Below are 15,531 nucleotides of genomic sequence, written 5' to 3'. Positions count from 1 at the left end.
CCTGGCGTGCTCTGGTCCATGGGGCACGAAGAGTCGGACACGACTAAACAACAACAGCTCCCCTTCAGGTAACTAACATGCTATGCACCCACAAACCTAGACAGCATCTTAAAATGCAGAAACATCACCTTGCCGACAAAGGTCCGTCTAGTTAAAGCTGTGGTTTTCCCAGTAGTGAAGTATGGAAGTGAGAGCTGGACCATAAAGAAGGCTAGTCGCCGAAGAATGGATGCTTTTGAATTCCGGTGCTGGAGGAGACTCTTGAGAGTCCCATGGACTGCAAGAAGATCAAACCTCTCCATTCTGAAGGAAATCAGCCCTGAGTGCTCACTGGAAGGACAGATCCTGAAGCTGAGGCTCCAAGACTTTGGCCACCTCATGAGAAGAGAAGACTTCCTGATGTTGAGAAAGATGGAGGGCACAAGGAGAAAGGGACGTCAGAGGACGAGATGGTCGGACAGTGTTTTCGAAGCTACCAGCAGGAGTTTGACCAAACTGCGGGAGGCAGTGGAAGACAGGAGTGCCTGGCGTGCTCTGGTCCAGGGGGTCACGAAGAGGCGGACACGACTAAACAACTAAACAACAACAACAAGGAAAAGTGGAACATTCCAGGATGAAATCAGAAACTAGGACGGCTTCTGTAAATCCGGGACTGTTCCTGGAAAATGGGGACACTTGGAGGGTCTGCTTAAGTGGTCATTTCCCCCATTTAGGTAAGAAGCAAATCTCCCTCCCATTAGGTCTTGAAAGTTGCCTGCCTGTTAGACGGAGGGCTTATTCACACTTCCGATTCTCTTAGCATGGGTCTGAGATATTCTTTTATTTTCTGGCTGCTTTCCCAGGGAAAACCCTCTTCTGAATCGGAGCAGGCATAAATATGCAGAAAACCTGATTGACATTTGTTCCGATTCAGCTGTAAGCTGTGGCTTTTCCAGGAGGAAGTGGCGGGATAAAAGAAAAACCTCTTGGATTTGTGACTAGAAATCAGGGGACAAACAGACGGAGCCACTGCTCCCTTGGTTGTTATTATAATTTTATTATCATGCTTCCACCAACTCATCCCCAGTGCATGCTACCCTACCTTATAAAAAGCGCCACTGAGAGCTTGCACAACCCACTCAGAAAGATATTGGTGCAATAAAATTCAGAACAGTAACAATTAATTGCACGTTTATTCAAAAGCAAAGCGATTTAGTTTAATTAACTCAAGGGAGTTGGTTAACTTGATCTGGGGATACCAGCTTTTCAAAGTCTGATAGGCATTCGCACCTCCAGCACCTACTTGCTGCCCCCTCACTTCTTAGCTCCCCAAAAGGCAATCCCCCCAGAGGGTGCTACAGCACACTTTGGGAAGCACTGGATTTGGCAAAGAGTTGCATAATTCTACAAACAGTGCAAACTTTGGGTTGAAGCAGCAGAGTGTGAATGTTCTGCTTGCACAACAAAATGTTCTGCCCCTTTCCTCCCGTTCTAGGGGTTCCCCCAGCCTCCTGGAGCAGATTTGGAAGGCCACGAGGCAGGCACGGTGGTGGTGAATGAGAGAGACCCATTGTGCAATCAGAAATCCTAGCGCTGATGGGACCCATAAATTGAATATTGCCCTTTGTATTTGACTTGCAGAGTCATTGAGAGAATGATTGCATTTGGACTCCTAGATAGCTCCTATCTAAGGTCTCGCAAAGTCCTGTATACAAGCTGTTAAACTCCTTAGATTTGTAAAGGTGTAAGGATCACCCTAGCTATCGAATTTATGTCTTCTACCTTTCCACTAAGAAGGACAGATGTGCATTTTAGCTTCACAAAAAATCCTGGGAGGTTTTGCTGAGAGAGGTTGCTATTTTCCTTAAGGTCTCTCTATTACCAAGGCCAAGACAGAGCTGGGATTTGCATATCTCAGCATCCTGGGCTTGTTGTTGTTGTTTAGTCGTTTAGTCGTGTCCGACTCTTCGTGACCCCATGGACCAGAGCACGCCAGGCACCTCTGTCCTCCACTACCTCCCGCAGTTTGGTCAGACTCATGCTGGTAACCTCGAAAACACTATCCAACCATCTCGTCCTCTGTCGCCCCCTTCTCCTTGTGCCCTCCATCTTTCCCAGCATCAGGGTCTTCTCCAGGGAGTCTTCTCTTCTCATGAGGTGGCCAAAGTACTGGAGCCTCAGCTTCACGATCTGTCCTTCCAGTGAGCACTCGGGGCTGATTTCCTTAAGAATGGATGCGTTTGATCTTCTTGCAGTCCATGGGACTCTCAAGAGTCTTCTCCAGCACCATAATTCAAAAGCATCAATTCTTCGGCGATCAGCCTTCTTTATGGTCCAGCTCTCACTTCCATACATCACTACTGGGAAAACCATGGCTTTAACTATACGGACCTTTGTTGGCAATGTCTGTCTACCTAACCAATAAATGCCTGGATTAAAAACTGCAGAGAAAAGTAATCGCCCCAAAGGATTACTCTCTTTCAAATAATCCTTGAAATTTGGCATTCTAAAGCTTCTGGAACAGCTTATAGAAATGCACAGAGTGAAACATATCACCATTTTTCTTGCCTTTCGTTTCGCGTGAAACATTTAGGCTGCAATCTTCTATCTGTATACTTACTTACCTGGGAGTAAGGCCCATTGTATTCAATGGGCTTTGCTTCTGGGTAGAGATTGCATAGGCTTGCGCTTTCAAGAAACTTCAAGATCAAAGGCAGCAGACTCTGTTTACCACTTTGGGACTTTGCAAAACTGGCTAGTTAAGTCTGCCTCTTCTTGTCACTATTCGAGGAAGCAGGATTCTCAGAGGCCGAAGTGTCCACTGAGCCACAAATCCCTCATTCCAGTCATGCAGTCTTGTAGCAGGCGTGTTGCGTGTGTTTCTGTGTTAAGCAGACCTTTGCTTTCAGATAACAAGCTAAATGCTTTGGGAAGGGGTGCATGATGCTTGCTTACTTTCTGGAAAGCGCCTTGCGGAAACCTGTGGCTGATGAGTCTTGATAATGCAGAAGGCTGGCAGAACCAAAATGAACATTGGGACCTTTGTCCATGGAGTTTTCTTGGCAGGGATACTGGAGTGGCTTGCCGGTTCCTGCTCCAGGTGGATCACGTTTGGTCAAAACTCTCCACTATGACCTGTCCGTCTTGGGTGGCCCTGCACGGCATAGCTCATAGCTTCTCCGAGTTATTCAAGCCACTTCACCACAGCAAGGCAGATCACCTTGCCGACAAAGGTCCGTATAGTTAAAGCTATGGTTGTCCCAATAGTGATGTATGGAAGTGAGAGCTGGTCCATAAAGAAGGCTGATTGCCAAAGAATTGATGCTTTTGAATTATGCTGCTGGAGGAGACTCTTGAGAGTCCCATGGACTGCAAGAAGATCAAACGCATCCATTCTTAAGGAAATCAGCCCTGAGTGCTCACTGGAAGGACAGATCCTGAAGCTGAGGCTCCAAGACTTTGGCTACCTCATGAGAAGAGAAGACTCCCTGGAAAAGACCCTGATGTTGGGAAAGATGGAAGACACAAGGAGAAGGGGACGACAGAGGATGAGATGGTTGGACAGTGTTCTCAAAGCTACCAGCATGAGTTTGACCAAACTGCGGGAGGCAGCGGAAGACAGGAGTGCCTGGTGTGCTCTGGTCCAGGGGGTCACAAAGAGTCGGACACGACTAAACGACTAAACAACAACAAACCTGGGAACTTCCTCATAAGCAGCAGATGTGGCCCAGTTCTGATGCAGAAGAAATTCAGGTGCAGGTGAACATTGGGGGCAGGTGAGAAGGTGGCTGTGAGAAGAAGCCCCTTCTTCTCTTGCAAGCATCCTTCACCCCAGAGCCGTCTTTCCCATTGGGCTTAGGGGTGCAGTGTGCCAGGGCACTGGCCTCTCAGGGCCGCCTCGTCGAGTGGGGGAGTTGCCAGCGGCCTCCCCTTTCCCTGAATACCCGCCAGCTGCGGCCCGTCAAATATATGGCTTACAGGCGTGCAGCTTGCCCCCCAAGCCTCCGCTGGAGGAGAGCGATCCCTGCAGAGGCTTAGGGTGGAAGCTGCACCCCCCAATGGCTGGCAGTGCGCAGCTTCACCCCACCCCCACTATCTGTGGTAATTGGGGGGCACTGGGCGGATATTTGCACCCCGGCGCTGCATCTGCTGAACATGGCCCTGCCTTACCCTGAAGGAGCATCTCCACCTCCATCTTTCTGCCCGGACACTGAGGTCCAGATCCGAAGGCCTTCTGGCGGTTCCCTCACTGCAAGAAGCCAAGTTACAGGGAACCAGGCAGAGGGCCTTCTCGGTAGTGGCACCCGCCCTGTGGAACACCCTCCCACCAGATGTCAAAGAGGAAAACAACTACCAGACTTTTAGAAGACATCTGAAGGCAGCCCTGTTTTGGGAAGCTTTTAATGTTTAACCGACTACAGTGGTACCTTGGGTTACAGACGCTTCAGGTTACAGATGCTTCAGGTTACAGACTCCGCTAACCCAGAAATAGTACCTCGGGTTAAGAATTTTGCTTCAGGATGAGAACAGAAATCGTGTGATGGTGGCACGACGGCAGCAGGAGGCCCCATTAGCTAAAGTGGTGCTTCAGGTTAAGAACAGTTTCAGGTTAAGAACGGACCTCCAGAACGAATTAAGTTCTTAACCCGAGGTACCACTGTACTGTATTTTAATACTTTGTTGGAAGCCGCCCAGAGTGGCTGGGGAAACCCAGCCAGATGGGCAAGGTATAAATAAATTATTATTATTATTATTATTATTATTATTATTATTATTATTATTATTATTATTATTATTATTATTGCTAACCAGAAGACACGTGCTTAGGGAACATGCGCCTGCCAGCAGGTTCGAAGAGAGATCTTCCTGCAACTCTCAGCATCCTTAGCAAACTACCTTTCCAAGAATATGGCTGTTTAAAATGGTGTCATCGTTCTTTAAATGCAATGTGGGAATGTGGCCTTGGATGAACCAGCGGCCTCACTGGGCAGGAGGCTGTTGAAACATGTACCTTTTTTTACTCCAATGCGATGACCTGCTGCTTCCTACGATGGAAGTTGAGGGTGCACACCTTTACATTCACATCCACCCGGTGCTATACCAGCTGCACTGGCTCCCGGTGGAGTACAGGATCAGGCTGAAGGTGCTGGTTTTAACCTTTAAAGCCCTATACAGCATAGGACCCTCGTACCTACGGGACCAGGGATGTGGGTGGTGCTGTGGGTAAAAGCCTCAGCGCCTAGGGCTTGCCAATCGAAAGGTCGGCGGTTCAAATCCCCGCGGCGGGGTGCGCTCCCGTTGTTCGGTCCCAGCGCCTGCCAACCTAGCAGTTCGAAAGCACCCCCGGGTGCAAGTAGATAAATAGGGACCGCTTACTGGCGGGAATGTAAACGGCGTTCCGTGTGCTGTGCTGGCTCGCCAGATGCAGCTTTGTCACGCTGGCCACGTGACCCGGAAGTGTCTCCGGACTGCGCTGGCCCCCGGCCTCTTAAGTGAGATGGGCGCACAACCCTAGAGTCTGGCAAGACTGGCCCGTACGGGCAGGGGTACCTTTACCTTACCTACAGGACCGCCTCTCCTGGTATGGCCCACGGAGGACCTTACAGTCTTCAAACAAAAACATCTTGGAGATCCCAGGCCACAGGGGGGTTAGGCTGGCCTCAACCAGAGCCAGGGCTTTTTCGGCTGTGGCCCCGATCTGGTGGAACGCTCTGTCACAAGAGACTAGGGCCCTGCGGGACTTGACATCTTTCCACAGGGCCTGCAAGACTGTTCCACCAGGCCTTTGGCCAAGGCACAGCCTGACCCCCTCCTTTGGCAATCCTCACAGAACTCTAGCCCAATGATTGCCATTAATTTGACTCTGAATTTATTTTAGAATGAATTGATTTTAGAATGTATTTCAATTAATTGATTGTGATTTTATGTAAACTGTGTTATTTTTACTGTTGTTACCTGCTCTGAGCCTGGCTTCAGCTGGGGAGGGCGGGGTATAAATAAATATTTTTAGTACAGTGGTACCTCGGGTTACATACGCTTCAGGTTACAGACTCTGCTAACCCAGAAATAGTACCTCAGGTTAAGTACTTTGCTTCAGGATGAGAACAGAAATTGTGCTCCGGTGGCACGGTGGCAGCAGGGGGCCCCATCAGCTAAAGTGGTGCTTCAGGTTAAGAACAGTTTCAGGTTAAGAACGGACCTCCTGAATGAATTAAGTACTTAACCTGAGGTACCACTGTATTATTATTATTACCTGCAAATTGTGGGAGGGTACGGCGTACGATGGCCACCTTCAAATATCTGAAGGGCTCTCACACAGAAGATGGAGCAAGCTTGTTTTCTTCTGCTCTGGAGGGTAGGACTCGAACCCATAGCTTCAGTTTACAAGAAAGGAGATTCCCACTGAATATCAGGAAGAACTTTCTGGCAGTAAGAGGTGTTGGACAGTGGAACCGTCTCCCTCGGGATGTGGTGGACTCTCCTTCCGTGGAGGTTTTTAAGCAGAGGTGGGCTGCTCATCTGTCGGGGACTATTTAGCTGTGATTCCTTAATTTTTTTGGGTTGGTCTGAATGACCTTTGGAGTCCCTTCCAACTGTATGATTCTAAGCCACACAATGTTGATTCCTGAAGCCGCAGCCCCCGGGCACGTGTCCCTGGGTCCCCCAGCCCAGACCCAGCCAAGGAGGGTCACGCTTCCAGATACCCCTCAGCTGCCAAATGTCGTCGTCTTGCGCCGGGGGACTTCGCTCACATCTGTTCCGGTCTCAACTGGGGCAACTGGGATTTGACAGGCTGCCGTCCTCCTCGCATCGCCCCGATCTGTCGGCTGACATCTCAGCTGCTGAAGATAATTTGGGATGGGGTGAGGGGAGAGGAAAAGAAGGGGGGGGGGAGAGAAATTTCACGCTGCCTCACCCAGACGGGGGAAGGCGGCACGTGTCGGGAAGGGGGCCTGGGGCGATGGGATGGCGCAAACCCCCCCCTTCCACGCGGATTACGTCCCCCTTTTGTCTGCCTCTTGTTCACCCTCTCCCCCAGCAGCCAAATTGATTTGGAAATCGCCTTCCTGCTGACGACCACACAGCAACTGCGCCGGCCAGCCCTCTTCCTTTGTGCTCCGTGGGGCTCAGAAATCAAACCTGAGACAAAAGCATCGCCTCCCTCTCTCCTCCCCAAACCTCCAGAGATCTCTCAGCTTTCGACTCGGAAAGCAGGACCATTCTATAGGACGCATTTCTCCATCTCCCCAGAGCAGAAAGGACAAAGAGAGCTCGGGATGCGGGGAGAAAGACCCTGAAATAATTTCCAGAAAGGCAGCGGCGACCCGTCAGAGGAGATGAGGGGAACCACTGGTTTTGTCAGGGAAGATGTCTGGGGCCATAATATTAAAACCAGTGGACGCTGGTCCATTAGGGGGCGAGTGGAGCACTGCTCTACAAACCCCAGCAGCTAGCAGCCACCTGGCTGCCTCCAGGTTTATAACCTGCCTTGTTGTTGTTGTTAAGTTGTTTAGTCGTGTCCGACTCTTCGTGAGTCCATGGACCAGAGCACGCCAGGCACCTCTGTCCTCCACTACCTCCCGCAGTTTGGTCAAACTCATGCTGGTAACCTTGATAACACTATCCAACCATCTCGTCCTCTGTCGCCCCCTTCTCCCTGTGCCCTCCATCTTTCCCAGCATCAGTGTCTTCTCCAGGGAGTCTTCTCTTCTCATGAGGTGGCCAAAGTATTGGAGCCTCAGCTTCAGGATCTGTCCTTCCAGTGAGCACTCAGGGCTGATTTCCTTCAGAATGGAGAGGTTTGCTCTTCTTGCAGTCCATGGGACTCTCAAGAGTCTCCTCCAGCACCATAATTCAAAAGCATCAGCCTTCTTTGTGGTCCAGTTCTCACTTCCATACATCACTACTGGGAAAACCATAGCTTTTACTATATGGACCTTTGTTGGCAAGGTGATGTCTCTGCTTTTTAAGATGCTGTCTAGGTTTGCCATTGCTTTTCTCCCAAGGAGCAGGTTGTCTTTTAATTTCGTGACTGCTGTCACCATCTGCAGTGATCATGGAGCCCAAGAAAGTAAAATCTCTCACTGCCTCCATTTCTTCCCCTTCTATTTGCCAGGAGGTGATGGGACCAGTGGCCATGACCTGCCTAGGGGATGGCAATGGCAGCCAGTCTGCTTCTCAGGTTCCATTCGTGACACACAGGACCACTTTAATTTTCTCTGGTTCTCCCCAAAGTATTCTGGGAGCTGCAGTTTTCTCAGGATGCTGAGAGTTGTTAAGAGGCCTCTACTCCTCTCCTAGGGATGTGGGTGGCGCTCTGGGTTAAACCACAGAGCCTAGGACTTGCTGATCAGAAGGTCGGTGGTTCAAATCCCTGCAACGGGCTGAGCTCCCGTTGCTCGGTTCCTGCTCCTGCCAACCTAGCAGTTTGAAAGCACGAAGTGCAAGTAGATAAATAGGAACCGCTCTGGTGGGAAGGTAAACGGCGTTTCCATGCACTGCTCTGGTTCGCCAGAAGCGGCTTAGTCATGCTGGCCACATGACCCGGAAGCTGTATGTCCGCTCCCTCAGCCAATAAAGTGAGATGAGCGCTGCAACCCCACAGTCGGCCATGACTGGACCTAATGGTCAGGGGTCCCTTTACCTTTTTAAGGGACGCAGGTGGTGCTGTGGGCTAAACCACAGAGCCTAGGACTTGCCAATCAGAAGGTCGGCGGTTCAAATCCCCGCGACGGGCTGAGCTCCCGTTGCTCGGTCCCTGCTCCTGCCAACCTAGCAGTTTGAAAGCACGTCAAAGTGCAAGTAGATAAATAGGTACCACTCCGGCGGGAAGGTAAACGGCATTTCCGTGCACTGCTCTGGTTCGCCAGAAGCGGCTTCATCATGACCCACATGACCCAGAAGCTGTACGCCAGCTCCCTCAGCCAATAAAGCGAGATGAGCGCCGCAACCCCAGAGTCGGCCACGAATGGACCTAATGATCAGGGGTCCCTTTACCTTTACTCCCCTCCCAGAGAGGTTCAGGAATGTCTTGCCACCTTCCTCTTGACCCATTCCAATTTCTCAGCATCCTTCTTAACTGTGGTACCCACAGTCCACTAGGGACACATTTGCATCACTTCTCCTACCTAGGCAGTCTTTCCACAAGTGGCGACATTGATGCTGAAATCCAGCATCGCCTGAGCTCTGCAAGTGCAGCTTTCTCCCGACTGAAGTGTAGAGTGTTTGAGGATCGGGACATTCGCAGGGAAACAAAACTGCTTGTTTACAAAGCTATTGTACTACCAACCTTACTGTATGCTTGTGAAACATCGACCACATACAAACACCATCTCCAACTCCTCGAAAGAATCCATCAACGGTGTCTCCTAAAAATTGTACGCATCACTTTGGAAGACACGCAAACCAATACCAGTGTACTGGAATAAGCAAAGTTCACCAGTGTTGGAGCAATGATTCTTCAACATCAACTTCGTTGGACTGATCATGTTGTGCGGATGCCTGGTTATCGTTTTCCAAAGCAACTACTCTACCTCACATGGTTGTTGTATGTAGAACAGAAGATGGAAAGCAGGCACTTTTCCATGAGATGATACTTGGATGAAATAGCTTGAAAGAAAAAAGCCATACTACTACTACTACTACTACTACTACTACTACTACTAATAATAATAATAATAATAATAAGCAGGGCTCAGAGCGGCTAACAACAGTAAAAATAACACAGTTTACATAAAATCAGCTCTGATGCCCAGAATCTATCTTTCTTTCTTTCTTTCTTTCTTTCTTTCTTTCTTTCTTTCTTTCTTTCTTTTTCTTATTTGCAGCTTTTGCAACTAGAAGCCACTAGATGTCACCCCTGCATAGCTTTATAAAGTTATCTCTGCTCTGTTACAGCCTTTAAAGAAAAACTTTTGCAGTTATGGTGCAATCCTATGCAGTGGCGTAGCAAGGTCAGGTGGCATCCAGTACGGAAAATTTCTTGTCGTCCCCCCCATTGAAATTATTAAAAGAATGGAAAATAAGATACAGATCCTATGCCATTGTTTATTCTCAGCCAAATGAAAGTCCTGCTATGTTCAGTGCTTTATGCTTACTCCTGGGAAAGTGTAATAGAATTACAGCCTTAAATTCCCTTCCGGGGGTGGGGAACTTCCAGGCTGTTGCTATTCAATCACCTATTGTAAATTTCTGGTTGTGCAATTTTAAGATTTTGTACAAGTGGATTTGTTATGACAGCCTCATCTTCCCATGCTACCCCTTGGTCAGACTTCCACACACATAGGGAGGGAAGGATCTGTCAATTTATGCCCTCACAGTTTCTCCTTCTAGTCTTAAATCTACATTTTGCATCTAAAAAAGCAAATCCTTTTGGAAATCCATCAGCATTTTTGTGCGACTTTCGCCTACAACATGCATGTTATGTGTGGTTTTGACAAACGCATCATATATTTTGCAAGCAGCGCCCCCTAATAGAATGTGTTTCTGTGTGATAATTTTGCCAACGTATTCATTTTTATTCGCACTTTCATCTAAGAGGTGCATTTTTGGAAACGTGGTTTGCTTAGAGAATTGCATTGCAAAATTCAGAAATGCGCTGGTTTCAAAGGATGGCCGTGCTCCCGGTTTTCATGTTGCTTCGGAAAGTGCAAAATATTCAAAGATTCGCCTTTTAAGTGGGAGGGAGGGAAGTCGACAGGCTATAAAGAGCCAGGGTGGTAAAGTGGATAATGATGTGAATGTATAATTTTAAATGGAAAATAAATAAAAATAAATGGAAAATGGAAAATAAATACAGTGGTACCTCAGGTTTCATACGCTTCAGGTTACCGTACATACACTTCAGGTTACAGACTCTGCTAACCCAGAAATAGTGCTTCAGGTTAAGAACTTTGCTTCAGGATGAGAACAGAAATCGCACAGCGGCAGCGGGAGGCCCCATTAGCTAAAGTGGTGCTTCAGGTTAAGAACAGTTTCAGGTTAACAACGGACCTCCGGAACAAATTAAGTACTTAACCTGAGGTACCACTGTAGAAAATTTGGTGTGAATGTATAATTTTAAATGGAAAATAAATAAAAAAAATTATATATATATATACTGTATATACTCGAGTATAAGCCGACTTTTTCAGCACATTTTTTGATGCTGAAAAAGCCCCCCTCGGGTTATACTCGAGTCAATAAGTTTCCCCAGTTTTTTGTGGTAAAATTAGGTGCCTCGGAACTGGCCAAATTGACTTACAAATCGCGAGACAACTGTGACTTCAAGGAGGAATGGGAACTTTTTACAAATTATCTAAAAAGACAACAAAATGAATTGGACTCCTTGGCAGGTTTTGAATAAACATAATGTATGTGATTATATGGTTTGATAATTTGTTATGTGGAAACTGATCAATAAAATTTTTTTTAAAAAAAAAAATTAGGTGCCTCAGCTTATATTCGGGTCGGCTTATACTCGAGTTTATACGGTATGTAAAAAGAGGAGAAGCTGCCTGAGAGTGGATCACAGAAAGTGGATCCCTATTTCCTACAGCCACTGGGACATCCTCCCAGGAACCACAGGGTTACACAGGATTGTTTTATTCTGGTTTTCCTAGTCACGGGTTGGAGGAAAGAGTAACATTGGAAGTTTTCTTGACTCACCCTCTTGGTTTCTGGGTGTTCTGCAGCCCACATGCTTTCGAGAAAATCTGCTCCATCGAATGCCCAGGATCTTATGGAACCAGAATCTCTTGGCAGCACAGCACATTCTGGTGGCTTCTAGAATACCTGTTTATTGAGCACTCTTCCTGGTTCAATTTGCAAGAGATGGTGAGGGTGATTAAATTAATTACCTGCCCATTTGCAAAGCTGGCTATGACAATTAAAAACAGATAAAACAGATTACAGGCACAGGAATTGGGTGAGCCCTGGAAACAAACATCTCTCAGGTGTCAAAGGCAGTGCCGGATTTACGTATAAGCTAAACAAGCTATACTTTAGGGCCCCAGTTTCTTGGGGGGGCCCAAAAAAAATTAAAGGAAAAAAACTGGACGTACATATCCAAAATGTAAGGTAAAAAACAAATAAAATAAAACCGTACATACAGCAAGAGTGTTTTGTGTTGTGTTGTGTAGGCTCCTATGATGGAAGTCAGGGGTCAGCAAACTTTTTCAGCAGGGGGCCACTCCACTGTTCCTCAGACCTTGTGGAGTCCGGACTATATTTTTGGGGGGGAAATGAACAAATTCCTATGCTCCACAAATAACCCAGAGATGCATTTTAAATAAAAGGACACATTCTACTCATGTAAAAGCACGCTGATTCCCGGAACGTCTGTGGGCCAGATTTAGAAGGTGATTGGACCGGATCTGGCCCCCGGGCCTTAGTTTGCTATATATAGGGTGCCTACATTCTGCATGGACTGGTTGCACGACAACATGAGCAAATGGCTTTGGAGACCTATTAGGTCTATAAATTACCATATAGCATATATTCATATAGCATATAACCCGTTCCGGTACTTCTGGGTTTCGGTGGTCTGCAACCTGAAAAAACGCAACCTGAAGCAGCTGTAACCCGAGGTATGACAGTAAATCTGCAACACTTAAAATATAAATCCAGGGACATTAAATGAAATCCGGGGGCATTGCAGGGATGGATTTTGTCTGGGGACAGATATGTACCGTATTTTTTGCTCTATAGGACACACCAGACCATAGGAGGGGGAGCAGGAAAAAAAAATCTCCCCCTCTCTGCTCAGCGCCCCTTCAGCGAAGTGGCAGGAGAAACGGAGCCCCTTCCATTTCTCCTCCCGCTTCGCTGAAGGGGAGCTGCGCAGAGAGGGAAAACTGTGCAGCGCCTCTCCAGCGAAGCGAAGCCTGGAGAGCAAGAGGGATCGGTGTGCACCGCCCCCTCTCACACTCCAGGCTTCAGGCAGCTATCCGCAAGCCTTCGGAGAACAGCGGGAACTCCTGCTGCACTTTGAAGGGTCACAGATAGCTGCCTGAAGCCCCCGGAGCGCAGCGGGAGTTTGCGCTACGCTCTGGGGGCTTCAGGCGGCTTCAGTGAAAGCAATGCAAAGCCTCCGGAGCGCGGGGGGAGCTCTCCCTCTGCGCTTCGGAGGCTTCGCGTTGCTATCGCTGAAGCCAAGGAGCCTGCATTCACTCCATAAGACGCACACACATTTCCCCTTAATTTTTGAAGGAGAAAAGGTGTGTCTTATAGAGTGAAAAATACGGTAAATCTGGGGACTATCCCCAGGAAACGGGTTGTCTGGTAACCATACATTACGCCTTTCCTTGGTTTCCCCCTTTGGCTCAATTTCCTCCTTCAAAGACACAAACAAAGTTAGAATACCACAACCTGACTCACTGTGCTCCAGGTAGAATTACCACTCACAGCATTCCCTACTTAATATGCTAATGACATTTGCTTCCTCAAATGAACCAGGAAGTTGGAGGCTGGGACACAGACGCAACGATATCCTACTTCGTACAAGTTTGTAGCTTCTTTCCCTTTTCTGCAAAATATTTTTAAGTTCACGCTTAATGGGTTCACTTGCTCGTTTTGCTTAATTCATCTGTGCAACGGATGCATTGCAGTACAGTACAATCCTGGTTGTACTTCAATCTAAAGGAATAAGCAAACACTTTTTTTGGGTGCCTCCAGACTGGCACTTGCAGGAGTGATGCAAACACCTACCATAAATTTAGGGTTGCACAATTAAAGTGGTTTAAAGGGTTCTGTCAACTTGGTACAACAGATCCACCTTTTTACAAAAAAAGGAAAGAAAATGACAAGGGAAGCAATGAGGAAATGCACTGAAAAGAGTGTAATGGGCAAATGATTAATGTGAAGATGTAAAAATGCCTTGCAAGAAAATCAGGATGAATGCAGGAAGAAGGGTTGCAGCCCTTTAAAGTGCAACCGATCCTAAACTTGTCCACTCAGAAGTACCGGTAGCTCCTTTTAGATCCAGTGGGGCTTCCTCCCAGGTAAATGATTATTTTTATATCATAAATTTTATACACCACTTGAGTGTAACAACAGCAACCTCAAAGCCATTTACAAAAAAAGGTATAACGACAAAATCATCAGTGAGAAAAGTTAACAGCAATAACTAAAGACTTTCAAAAAGTTAAAATAACAACAGATAAAGAACCAATTAAAACTCACATCAACTTTCTAAATGTCTGGGCTTCTCTAGGCAAAAATGTTTTAAGCAGGGGCCAGAAAGTGCACAGTGAAGGTGCCTGTCTGATATCAATAGGCGCAGAGTTCCAAAGTGTAAATTAAATTAGGGCTTCAGCCTTAATTGTGAAGAGTTGCTGGATGGGAGCTGGGGAAAATCAGGGCTGGAATTTTAAGAGAGGGAACCTTGGCTTTGGCTAAAACTCTTTCATTCCTCCCTCTTCCCTCCCTGCTTTCTGCCACACGTTCTCGGTTGTCTGAAGAGTATTGTCTGCCTGTTTCCGGAAAGAGAGAAACAGAGATTTAATTCGTTGTGCAAAGGGTGAGTCAGCAGCAATGAAAAGATTGATTAGACACATGCTTGGCGACTCTCTTTATGAATTAAATCCTTCCATTGTTTCAAAGACTTTTGGGAGGTTCCTCATAGCAGCTGCAGCAGCAGGAACACCAATCCTTTAAAGTAGGCCAGATGGAGAGATATGAAGTGGATATTAAGTCTGCTCATCAGCCTTATGACTGAACAGAGATTGGAACCCAGCCCCTTTCTCCAGAACAACCCTTAAAATGTTACTTACCACATTAGTATGTTGTCCTTCCTACGAGGAATTCAGGGTAACCATACAAGAAGCTCTCACATTTTGTCCTCACGACGACCCTGTGAGGTAGGTGAGGATGAGACACAATGACTGAGCTAAGACTGACATTGGAAGGATTTAAGATCAGCAGCACAACCCTATGCACACAAGCTGTGAAGCAGTCTCGTTGACTTCAGTGCTTTTTAGTTCCAGGTAAGTGGGTGCAGGGGGACGCGGGTGGCGCTGCGGGTTAAACCACAGAGCCTAGGACTTGCCGATCAGAAGATCTGTGGTTCAAATCCTTGCAATGGGGTGAGCTCCCGTTGTTCGGTCCCTGCTCCTGCCAACCTAGCAGTTCAAAAGCACATCAAAGTGCAAGTAGATAAATAGGTACCGCTCCGGCGGGAAGGTAAACGGCGTTTCCGTGCACCGCTCTGGTTCGCCAGAAGCGGCTTAGTCATGCTGGCCACATGACCCGGAAGCTGTATGCCGGCTCCCTCGGCCAGTAAAGTGAGATGAGCGCCGCAACCCCAGAGTTGGCCACGACTGGACCTAATGGTCAGGGGTCCCTTTACCTTTACCTTGTGTTAGCCAGTTCCTTTACTGAGCAAAGTTTGCATTCCCCTTTTAAACGCCTAATGGTCAGGGGTCCCTTTACCTTTAAGTGGGTGCAGGACTGAAGGCAAAATTCTCGAACTGAATCTCCTCCTTTAGTTTTCTCCTTTGCCTTTTTGGAGTGCAGCCTCCTCAGGGCAGAGACCTGCCTTGCGGTGCAACTCTAAACAAGCTTGTTGTTGTTTAG

The sequence above is a fragment of the Podarcis muralis genome, chromosome 5 (genome assembly GCF_964188315.1).
Source record: "Podarcis muralis chromosome 5, rPodMur119.hap1.1, whole genome shotgun sequence".
Lineage (NCBI taxonomy): Eukaryota > Metazoa > Chordata > Lepidosauria > Squamata > Lacertidae > Podarcis > Podarcis muralis.
Note: the sequence above shows the minus strand (reverse complement) of the source record.